This window comes from Symphalangus syndactylus, chromosome 8 (assembly GCF_028878055.3).
Source record: "Symphalangus syndactylus isolate Jambi chromosome 8, NHGRI_mSymSyn1-v2.1_pri, whole genome shotgun sequence".
Classification (NCBI taxonomy): Eukaryota; Metazoa; Chordata; class Mammalia; order Primates; family Hylobatidae; genus Symphalangus; species Symphalangus syndactylus.
Window position 1 is genome coordinate 61,440,779 of NC_072430.2, and position 12,409 is coordinate 61,453,187.

At 39.4% G+C, this 12,409-nt stretch overlaps 1 long non-coding RNA gene across 1 annotated transcript; it reads left to right on the top strand.

Moving 5' to 3' along the window:
* Positions 1–3,245: 3,245 nt before the first annotated feature.
* LOC129487194 (uncharacterized) lies at positions 3,246–8,115 on the top strand. Its single transcript, XR_008659260.2, has 3 exons — positions 3,246–3,424; positions 4,032–4,101; positions 7,927–8,115. It is a non-coding gene; the product is annotated as an uncharacterized lncRNA (long non-coding RNA).
* Positions 8,116–12,409: the final 4,294 nt, after the last annotated feature.

Sequence of the window (12,409 nt, forward strand, 5' to 3'; positions counted from 1 at the left end):
TAAACTTGCTTTTGCTTTGCATTGTGGACTCTCACTGAATTCTTTCTTGCGTGAGATCCAAGAACCCTCTCTTGGGGTCTGGATTGGGACCCCTTTCCTATAACATCTTTCCGGAGACAATGAAAGGACTATAGTGTGGAAACCCCTGACCCAAAGGCTAGCTTTGGGTAAGTGGTGGGGTCTGATAACATCTTTCTGGTGAACCACAGAAGGGACAATACTGAAGAAAACTCCCAACCCAAAGGAAATAGACTGCAGCACTGACTGGCCAACTTTGGGTAAGTGGGGTGCATACACCCAGGTAAAGAATGGGATTGAGTTAGAGGCCCAACTTAGGTGAGTCAGAGTCTTTCCTAAGACAAAGTGTGTTAGAGGCCCCTCTTAATAAAAGGCAAGGATGCTTGACTGACTTTGGGTTAGAGGCCCCACTTAGGAGGGTTAGACTCTCTTCTAAGATTTAGGGGTTTGAGGCCCTTCTTTGTTAAGTCCATTTCAGCTAAGAGCAGGTTTGGCACTATGGGATGTTAACTGCTGTTCTCTTTGGATTAATCTGCCTTTCACTCTTTGCTGACAGCTGTGGGTGAAAAGATTGGGCATGTACAGGATCCTGAGACATGGGATATCTTTTCCAGCAGTCCTATCAGCTCTCAAGTTTCCCCTTTTCCTCTTAGGAAAGGGAGTTGATCCAGTGTCAGCTGCAATGGGCGTGACTTTCTCTGGCCTCCCTGAGTGCCTCACCTTCCCCACCCTGCCTCAGGCAATGCTTTTCTCCCGTCCCTTTCCTTTCTCTCTTTATGCAAGCCGGTTGAATGAATGGTAAAAATCACTGTTTATCTCCTGTAAAGTTTTGATTAATGGAAAAAAGGATTTGCAAGGCTAATCTTAAGCTGTAGTGAATCCAGTGTGCTTTATGTGTCTTTCTGTATTGTTAGGTCATAATGAGGGGTACCTTAGGTTAGAACATGAGCTTAGAATACCTGTAAACCCATTTTTCAAGACAGCCCAGCAAACTGGTCAGTTACAAGCTTTGCTGCAGATCACTGACAAAAACTGGATGAGGTTTCCCTTTTGTATGTTTTTGGGAGCTTGACCTTGTAACCATGTGGCTATGCTTTCTCTTTTCACAATGGTGGCCCAGGTTCAGGGTTTGATTCCCAGCTTAGGGGATGAGTCCTTTATCTTCTATCTGTGTGTTTATATGTGTTGTGTGTGTGATGTTTATATCTAAAAGAGCTTTGATTGATTGGTTTAATAAGAGCTTAAATCAAATATTTTGTCAGAAAACTAAAAAATGTAATTCCTTTTATTTAGTTCATGTGACTTTAGTAATCTGTGGGAAGTAAAGACAGTTTTAAAGATCTTTGGTAAAATAAAAATATTTTCAAAAATGTAAACATTTGATCTAAATTATGCAGGTCAGATATTAGGTTTACCAAATGCTTTAAGGTCATAAACTGCTTCTTTGGCTTTTAAAAATTGTTCAATTCACCTACCTTGGAGACATTAGATTCTAGATAATGCTTGGGGACATGCAAAATTAGCCATGCTTCCTAGATATGCAAAGAATTTATAAAGAAAAGAGATTTTATATAAGAAAGGATGTTGTACGGTAAATTCTTGTCCTAAAGTAAAATGACTGGTTGCTTAAAAAGAGGGATGTTTAGGGCAAGTCAGAAAGTCTGAGCATTTTGTAGATGGTCTGTGTAAGTGATGAAAGGTTTGTGAAAGGGAATTTATGCAAGAAATGTTGTATAATTTAAAGGTGAGTAGGCCTTCTAAATGCTTCATAAAATGCCATATCACTCTTAACTGTACAACTTGCCTGCTTTACAGCTAGGTAAGTCCTGGGACACATGGAGTTAGATGCTGGAAAGAGTCAAACCTTATCTGCATTTCTGCCTGGGTCCTAGGCTCCACATCTATAAATAATTAAAATCCTGAACTTACCAAGATTTTCACCAAAAGTAAAAGTCGCTAAGAGTTAACATTGTAACATGTAATTGAGACTACTGAACAAACAGTTTAACATGTAAGGTGTGTAAAGAAAGTGAAATGCATTTTTGGTAAAAGATTATTGGGAGTCATGGGAATGTGAATATTTTGCCTAGATTAAAAGGTGAAAGGATTGCTTTAAGTTAGACAGGATAAAGCTGAAGGTTTAAGAAAGTTGTAGAAAGGTTGTAAAATTGTGTTTTTGTTTTTCATTTTTTGTTTTTTTGAGACAGAGTCTTGCTCTGTCACCCAGGCTGGAGTGCAGTGGTGCAATCTCAACTCACTGCAACCTCTGCCTCCCAGGTTCAAGCGATTCTCCTGCCTCAGCCTCCTGAGTAGCTGGAATTACAGGCTTGTGCCACCATGCCCAGCTAATTTTTGTATTTTTAGTAGAGAGGGGGTTTCACCATGTTGGCCAGGCTGGTCTCGAACTATAGACCTCAAGTGATCCACCCATCTGGGCCTCCCAAAGTGCTGTGATCACAGGTGTGAGCCACGATGCCTGGCCTAAAAAATTAATCTCATTAAAAAATTCTGTGTATGAACATATTGGCTAAAGTTAAAGGGGTATTAAGTTTTTCTGTAAACATTGTAATAAAAGCACAACAGGATTTTCTTAGAGCAAAAATCTTATAATCTACCATTTAATAAAAATTGTAAAAGGTTATAAAATGTTTATGAGACTCTTACCTTATGGTCAAACTAGTTGAGATTAAATACATTTGTCTATAAGGTTTTATTAAGAATTGGGTTTAGTATTAATAGTACACTAAATTTGGCTTATTTGGTACAAAATCATATGGGAAGCATTGTCAAAAATGAAATGGTGTTTGGCTTTCTTTGGGATATATTTGTGTAAATGTGTTATTGGTATGCATTTCAAAATTATTTTTTAAATCCTATAATTCTGACATGGCTTAGTATATGTTAATAATTATAATTGTTACATAAAATCATTGTATGCTACAGAGGAAACTAAATTTGTCAATTGTGTTTTTGACTGTGGCTGTCCTAAGATGTTTGGTCATCCACAAACAATTGTTGTCTTGTTTTGGTCCTCTTTAGAAGATGGTTTATAATCACCTATAGAACTCTAACAGATGTCCCTAAATGCAAGTTTCCAGTAACTTTGGAGATTGTGACATCAGAATAGAGGAAAAAAACTTTCAGGACTCTCATGGAGAGGTGAAATGTTCATGAATATCAAACAGAACAGGAGTTAACTGAGCTGACTGACCAATAGAAAACTGAAGTAATCTTTTTAACTTTTTGCTTAAAATGTTGCTGATCCTTTGTTTCGTTTTCCAGAGTCAAGAAAACTGTTCTTTTAAGCTATTTACAGCATTTAACAGTTGAGTAAAGTACACTCCTTTTAATAAAAGTTGGTGCATATTTCTCTCTACCTGATTTCTCCAGAATTTGGAAACTATTTGTAAGTATTCTTAATTTATGGCAATATAGTTATTTGCATAAGTACAATAAGAATCTGTTCTTTTGCAACAGGACACAATTGGAGAAACTGGTTATTTTACCAAGGCTTTGGCTGTAATGGCATGCTTTCCTTTAAGGAATCAAATTTAACTTGTAGAGCCAATAAAAGCCTTTTGGGAAACTGGCCTCATACCTTGCCTACATCAGTCCCTCTACAAGGTTTCTGACCTGTGGTAAGTAAGGAATATCACTTTATGACAGGCCTAGAGCCCCCAAGTTATCTTGAAACCTCAAGAGGAGAGGAATTTACTCAACTCATAGGTATTTGAGGGTACAAACCTCTGGCAGGGCTCAGCTCTAAAAAAGTCTTATCTGAGATTCCTTCTATAGGACAGAGTTCCATCAAAGCCAATTGAAAAGCCTATGTAAAAAATAATTATCCTTGCTGCACTGTATACAAAAATTAGGCCAGGTATAATAAAGCAAAGCAGTCCCACCATGATTTGTCTTTAATAAAAACGGGAAACTGGAGAGAGTAACTGTTTCAAGAACTATGGTACACTTGTTAAGCCTCATCAGTTGTTTTTATGTTTGTTTCTGCAATTTAGGCTAACCCTGCTTATTCTTGTGAACCAACAAGTGATCTCTGGCTTCTACTCAGAAAAACAAGAGGGATGAGTAATGTAAAAACCTGAATCAGTATTCTAAATCTGAGCACATATTGCAATCAGCTAGCAACCCCATATCAGCTTGCTTCCAACAGTTGCCCAGTTCATGGAAAGCCTAATTTAGTTGGGATAATTTTACTTATTTTACTTTACTGTTGTGGAATATATTGCTATTGTACTCTTTGTGTAAGAATGCAGGATAAGCTTACTGAATGTTTTCTTAAACTGAATACTTATTAATCTTCCAGATATCACCTTTTGTCAGAACTCAAGAGTTATGAATGACCCTTGCCATACCAACACTTTCTGACTGAGCTCCTCTCTACCCTGAATACAAGAGAAACTCATAGTTAGGCAGGAATATCATCACACCTATTCAGCTTGAAGAAGTTACAGAAGATGGATATTCTTCCCTCTGCAACCCTTAGGATTAAGGGTTCTCTTATAAAAGGGAGTGGGGGAAATGTCAGAGGTATTTGAACTAGAGCAACTCCATCTTGAATAGGCGCTTGGTAAAATGAGGCTGAGACCTACTCGGCTGCATTCTCAGATGGTTGAGACATTCTAAGTCACAGGGTGAGATAGGATGTCAGCACAAGATACAAGTCATAAAGACCTTGCTGATAAAACAAGTTGCAGTAAAGAAGCCAGCCAAAACCCACCCAAACCAAGATGACAAGACTGACCTCTGGTTGTCCTAATGACTACACTCCCACCAGCTCCATGACAGTTTACAAATGCCATAGCAACATCAGGAAGTTACCCTATATGTTCTAAAAAGTGGAGGCATGAATAATCCATGGTTTTTTTTTTTTAGCATATAATCAAGAAATAACCCTAAAAATGGGCAAACAGCAGTCTTCAGGGCTTGTCTATGGAGTAGCCATTCTTTTATTCTTCTACTTTCTTAATAAACTTGCTTTCACTTTACTCTGTGGACTTGCCCTGAATTCTTTCTTGCACAATATCCAAGAACCGTCTTGGAGTCTGAATCAGGACTCCTTTCCTGCAACACAGCTATTACTTATGAGTGGCATTTGAAGTGCAGGGCAGTCTTGTGGGATGGATCCCTCAACCTGCCACTCCGGATAGATAGATAGTGCCAGGTTTGAACTGAATTAGATGACACCCAGCTGGTGTCTGCTGAATTGGTTGGTGTTTGTGGAAAAATCTCACACATGTTGTATCAAAAGTATTGTGTTGAGTGGTGTGTGAGAGTAGGACAAATATTTTGGTTTTTCCTATCTCTTACAAGTACCTAGTGAGGTTTCTATAAATATTGGCTAAATTAGTCATAGTTAACGCCTACATAGTCCTTATTACATACCACGCTCTATTTAAGAGCTTTATGTATATTAGCTCATTTAATCCACAGACCAACCCTATGAGATGGGAACTAATATTATTCCAATTTTATGGATGAGGAAATTACATGAAGAAGACATGCCCAAGATCATACAGCTATTAAGTAATGGAGGCAAAATTCACATCCAAAATTCTGAATTAGAGTCCATGACATTAGCCATGGTGGGTGGGTGGATGGATGGATGGATGGATGGATGGATGGATGGATGGACGGATTTTGGTTCTCCTTGGCAACTTACTTCATAATTTTTCTATAAAACCACATTACAACTGAGTGTTTTGGCCACAGGTATCTCATAAATATATAGAACTCCACAATCACTCAGTCTCTCTTCTAATGCAGAAATAGCTCTTTGGAAGGCAAAGTTTCCTCCCATGTGAAATGAATTTAATTTTCCAGGTATCTGTAAGCAACTGATTTTTTTCTTATTCTATAAGAATCCCTTGATTTTAAAAGAGTAGCATTTTATTGCCAGAGAAGAATGGCTTTTTTATGATGTAACCATGTCATTAGCCAAGCATGAGGGGCAGTTTCAACCCTCATTTTAAAAATAGTATCACCTTAATAGTAGTATATTAACAAGAGCAGGCTCAGTCTGGGGCAGCCTATTCTGTTTCTCACTATTCTTTAACTTTCCCTTCTTTCCCACTTCCTTCCTTTCTTCCTCCCTTTCTTCCTTCTGGAGGTAATACCCTCTGAAGGAACATCAAATTAGAGTTCAGATAATCGGCTATTTTTTATGAGGAACAAATTACATTCAGTACAAATGCCTTTTACTTTGACAAAGTTCTTTGTACTTTAAAGTACTGCTTTCCTGTATATTATCCCACTTGATTCTAGCAAAAAAAAAAAAAATCCCCTTAAATAAAACAAAATACATCATTATTTTGCAGATTAGAAGACTAGAGTTGCCATTCTATACCTTTCACCAAATTATAATACCAATTTATTTAGAGATAGGATTATTTATTTGATTCATTCAACAAATATTTATTCAGAATGTACTGTGTGCTGAACACTGTTCTAGGTGCTTGGGATATACCAGTAGACAAACAAATATTTCTGAGGCTAAGGACCTTAATTCCAGAAGGAGAGATGCAAAATAAACATAATATAGTATATAGTATGAAGTATATAGTTGGAAGATGATAGAGGACATGGAAAAGCCCAGAAAAAGTGGGACAGGATGTGCAGTGATGAACATGTTGCGGGGACAAATGGGTGGTCAGGAAAGACCTCATTGAGATGGTGGCTTTTGATAAAGACTGTAAGAGAAGGAGGAAGCAATGTGAGCCAAGCTGTTACCTGAGGAAGACAGTTCCAGGCAGAAGTGCAGCTTGGATTGGAACCCTACCTTCCAGACACCTGGTACAAAGCCTTTGGTAGCTGACCCAATGAACCTGATATGGGGAGGGGCAATGGAACAAATGGGCTTTTTACATAAAGACTACTAGGAAAACATAACCCAGGCCTCCTAGCTGTAGTAAAGCAAACACACTCTATGGAAATGCTTATAATTCACTAGTAAATGTTTAACAATCAGCATTCCAGAGAGACCTGTAATGTGTGTCAATTTGGGTGGTGCAAATACTTTCACTATGGCCAATTTCAAGTTATCAAAATGACATTACTGAACTTGGAGTCGGAGCTGGCTTCAACAAGCTGATCCTTACCCTCTTCTAGGGAAAAAATTTCCAAAAACCACCCCCAGAATTCCAGTATTTCTCACCATCCATCCCTTATTTATTATTTCTTTATTCTGAGATAGGGCTTTCTTTCTCCCACCTTCATACTGTTACTGGAAAGAGGTACCAATCCAGATCCCAAGAGAGGGTTCTTGAATCTCATGCAAGAGAGAATTCAGGTTGAATCCATACAGTAAAGTGAAAGTAAGTTTATTAGGAAAGTAAAAGAATAAAAGAATGGCTACCCCATAGGCAGAGCAGCCCTGAGGGCTGCTGATTGGCTATTTTTATGGTTTTTCCTTGATTATATGTCAAACAGGGAGTGGATTATTCATGAGTTTTCTGGGAAAAGGTTGGGCAAATCCGAGAACTGAGGATTACTCCCATTTTAGACCATATAGGGTAAATTCCTGATATTGCCATGGCATTTGTAAACTGTCATGGCACTGGTGGGAGTGTCTTTTAGCATGCTAAGGCATTATAATTAGCATATAATGATCAATGAGGATGACCAGAGGTCACTTTCATCACCATCTTGGTTTTGGTGGATTTTGGCCAACTTCTTTACCCCACTCTGTTTTATCAGCAAGGTCTTTGTGACCTGTACCTTGTGCCAACATCCTATCTCATCCTGTGACAAAATGCCCAACCTCCTGGGAATACAGCCCAGTAGGTCTCAGATTCATTATACCCCTATTCAGGATGGAATCACTCTGGTTCAAATGTCTCTGACCCAGCACCAAAAGTCAAATCAGGAATTTATCTTTTTCTTTATGTTCTACAGGAAAATTTATGGAGAAAGGCCTGAATAGAGAAAGAAAAATCCAGAGAGACAGAGATGCAAATGGAGGAGCCAAAGACAAATGCTGAGATGAGGGGAAAGGAAAACCTAACCCTAATACACAGTCCAGCTGGGTGAAATATTCAAACTTATCTGAATTAGAATTCTATGAACTCCAGCACCAGGGGAAAAAAGGGAGAAAAAAGAGAAAGTGCTCTGAAAGCAATGTGCTTTTTACTTGAGGAAATGATGTGAATCTATCCAAAATACAAATTTGAGTGCAGCTGTCCATCCTAAGTTTGTTTTACAAAAAAATAAATAAATAAAAATAAATAAATAAGTCTTACAAAAGATTTGGGATGGAGTTAGGAAAGTAGGATAGTTAGGCCTGAGTTTAAAACTAGGTGTGCAGAGCTGTCTTAATCATAGCTTTTAATAGTAACAATGATAACTACATGAAGCCACCTGCTTGCCTTGGTTTATTTAGTAAAATTAACCAGGACAAAGAATGAAACTAAAGGTCCAATTAAAACAGGCCAGAGGATTTTGAGTGTCCACATCTCACCAACCAAAGAAGTTCTAAGTGTGATGAACAAAGGTGCCAGGTAGAGAAACTCAGAAATGGCATGCTCTGCCATTCCACCCATGGCAAAGGGACTCTGCAATAAGCCCACATCCTTTGGCTAGACTGTTTCAATCCATTTAGTGGAATGATTCCCTTGAGTTTCATTCAAATTTGTAATCCACTGGGCAACACTGAATTGAATCTATGTTGGAAGGCTGTTGTGGAATAAAGACATTAAAACTATTCTTAAGTCTTTGTCTCTGAAATTCCTTTCCAATTTGCTTCAAGTAATACCAACTCTGCCTAGCCTTCTGGATGCAATACTCAAGGTGTTCTTTCTCTGTGCACTTAGTAGAGGGGAGAGACCAGGGAGATCCCACAAATATTTTAGAGGCTTTTTTCCAAAGAGGCTCCGATCTTCTTTATCTCCTGTATGAAATATTTTCTACCTATCTCACCGAGTTCCTATGAAAACTGAGCTTTAAGTAAAACTGAAAGCACCATGAGCCTTTGAATCAGAGGTTTTGATAACTATTATTATTATTTGCTATCACAAGAGACATCCACTGTTTTGTCTTCTGAGAAATGTACCTTTCGCTAAGTTCCAAACATTATTTTAAAGACAGCAGCTGTCATTTTATAGAACATGCCTCCCTGACCGCAGCGATTGTTCTAGAGGTATCATGTGACTCAAGCAGGAACAATCATGGCAGCCTACGCTGTGGGCTGTGATGAAAAGAATATAAACTTTGGAGGAAATATACACTGAAAGGTCTTTAGAAATAAAAGAATTCTCATCTGCACAGGATGTTCTGTCTGGAACCAGCCAGATTTGCATTCTAGTTCAAATATATAGAATGTTTCCTGTACACAACTCCTAATCTTCCCTGCCTCACCTCTTATCCATCCTCAGTAACCAGTTCTGTCTAGGTTTTGACCAGCTCAAACAGGCATGACCTGATAGCACCTCTCCTCTACAAGCTTTTCATATCCCACCCTGGGACTAGCCAGGAAGGATGGATTCAGATAAGAGCAACCCAGAAGCGCAGGGGAATTAACACTTTGCAGAGCAACACTTGACCATGGGGCAAATAAACCAACAGATAAATGTTCCCTTTTTTCTTTCCCCAGATGGGCAGTTCTGAGAGGTATTTCAGATGGTCCTGTGAGATAGACCACACAGGTTCTATCTGGCTCAGAGTGGCCAATTATAGCTCTGTGACCTTGAGCAAGTTACTTTCAAAGGGTATACTATCACTTTCCTTGAAGGTCTACTTTAAGCCATCTTCCTGACACCATGGTTACCTATTGTAAATATCAGCTGTGACCCTTTATAACCCACTTTACTGACAATCAAAAAATACATCCTTCTCTCCAATTCTTCTTTATAATCTATTAGAATCCTTAACAGTCCCATCCCTATTTTAATTACAGTTACCTCAAACTTTAATAAAGATCATGATCATTCATACTTTGTCTTTCTCTTTTCCACATAATTTCTGCTTTTTTCTTCCCTCATAGCGCTTACCTTCTAACCTCTGTGTCACCATGATAAGTGAAATCTCTGCAAATTCTTCACACTCTTCTAAGAAGGCAAGATGGTGTTTTGTGAAAGAGCAGAAAAAGCTCTGGACAAAGAATCAGGATTCCTGGGTTCCGGGTCCGACTTGCCAGCGATGGCCTCAGGGGTCTACGGCAAGAGCCGTCTCCTCTCAGTTCAGTGTCTTCAAACATAAAGAGATGGCCAGCAATGTCATTTCCAAAGCTCCTTCTTGTCCTAACTTATAGGGTCTAAGCCAAATGTTAGAGAATTGGGAGGTGGCCTTGGGTCAATCATTTGACTTTGATGCCGCCATTTGCCTCCTCGATTGTCCCAGCTCCCTGATTCCTAAACCACAAGAGGCCACAACAAGACAGTGGCTGAAGAGTATCTACCTGACTGCCATGAACACATGCCAAATGGTGTGGAGCAAGACTGTTCAATAACCATGAAATGTATATATCCAAATGTATTCACAGTAAGAACACTCTTTCCTTGAGGAAAAGGGGGGATAGAAAAACATGTTTTAAAGTTTATACATTACAGCCAGATTATGAGTGATTTTTTCCTGGTGATTGCTGAATTATCTAAGTTTGCTACAATAAGCATGTATTGTTCATTGTAATAACGTTTAAATAAGATTACGAACTGAAACTTCTCTGCCCATAGGCCAGGCAGGCAGCCTCGAATGCTGTGGCCTGAGCCTCCTGCATCCTGAAACATCTGCCTGAGCAGCAGCTCCCACAAGGTCTTTCCTTCTCGGCCTTATTTCCCACCATTCATCTCACCCACTCTGTGCTGTACAACAAACAAGGCAGTGTCTCCAGGGGGCCCCTGTTAAAGGATTATGTGTTTTTTGGAGGAAAGCAGGAGACGCATAAGCCTTGTCTGGCCCTCCCCATTGGTACACAGAAGCAGATTTGCTTCTCACATCAGTTCATTCTCACCTTGGACAGCAGTAATAGGTGACCCCTCAATGGCCTGAGGGTGCTGGGAACAACCTGGGGGTCATGAGCCAGAGAACATAGGCCCTCGAACCAGCTTCTGGGTAAAGAGATAAGGAGGGAAGAGAAAAAGAGATGTCAAGGATGGTGAGAAACAGATGTGATCCAAAAAAATCATTATTAATAGCAACCTGTTTAATCTCAGGTGTCCCAGGTTTGACAATGTTGGGAGGGAAAAGTTGTCTCCAAGTGAACTTAGAAAGGGAGAAAAGAGTGGATTCTGGGGTCAAATAGAACTGGTTCCAATCCCACTTACTAGCTATTGCTCCTTTAAAAAAGCTACTCAATCTCCTTCAACCTGTATTGTTTACTCCTTAACAGTAAAACGGGTAAGTGAAAAAAAAAAAAAAAACCCTCTCTTGTCAGGCTATTTTGAAGACTAAAAGAGACAATATCTATGAAGGGCCTAAAATAATACCTAAAGTAGATCCTCCTATATAACTCCTACTATTAATAATTTGAATTTATTATAATAAGGTTGCCCTTGGATATTGCTCTTGATAATGTAATGGTTTGTGACTACCTAATGGAATTCACGGGTAGTCACAAACCATTCACATGACCATTTATACGTTTATTTAACAAAAATCTATCGAGCGCTCAAATACCATGCTCTAGGGAAACACATCTATGCCCTTAATGAGCAGCCAGTTTGGTACATGAGGGAGACATCTAACAGACAGGGTGGTCATAGTGTAATGGGTGGGTGGAAGGTAGGAAGAGGAGTTTCAGGAGTGCTAGAAAGAGAGATCGCTGCCTGGGAGAATTGGGGAAAGCTTCACAAAGAAGGCAAGGTTTTATCTTTTTGAGGAGGTTTGTTTTGGTAGAGAAGAACAGGGAGGGCATTTTGGTGAGCTCAGCTTGTGCAGAAACAGAATTGTGGAAGGGATAGGGTGTATTTGGGCAATGGGATGACTTTCAGTGTTAGCAAAGTACATTTGGGTCAGGAAATGTGAGAACTGAAATTGGAGGCCGGAACCAGATTGTGATGATCTTACACACCATAACAAGGAATTTGGCAAGGTGGAGCCAGCACAAATCTTTAAGCAGGTGAGTGACTCGATCACATTTACGTTTTCACTCGGATAGCAGACTGGACTGAAGTGAGAGAAGCCTCAAGCGAGAAGACCAGAAAGGAAGCTGTTGTAATGATCCAGAGAGGAGATAATGAGACCCTAGTAAGGCAAGGACAATGCTAAGAAGTGGGGGTGGCTTCAGAAGCTATTTCAGTGATAGAATTGAAAGGATTTGGAGACCGGCAGGGGCAACGAGAGAGATGGATGAGTTCCAGGTTCTGGCAAGGTATCCAGCTCTAAAGACAGGATGGCTGAGTTCACTGAGAGACAGGAAGGGAGCCCACTTTGAAGGGATGCTGAA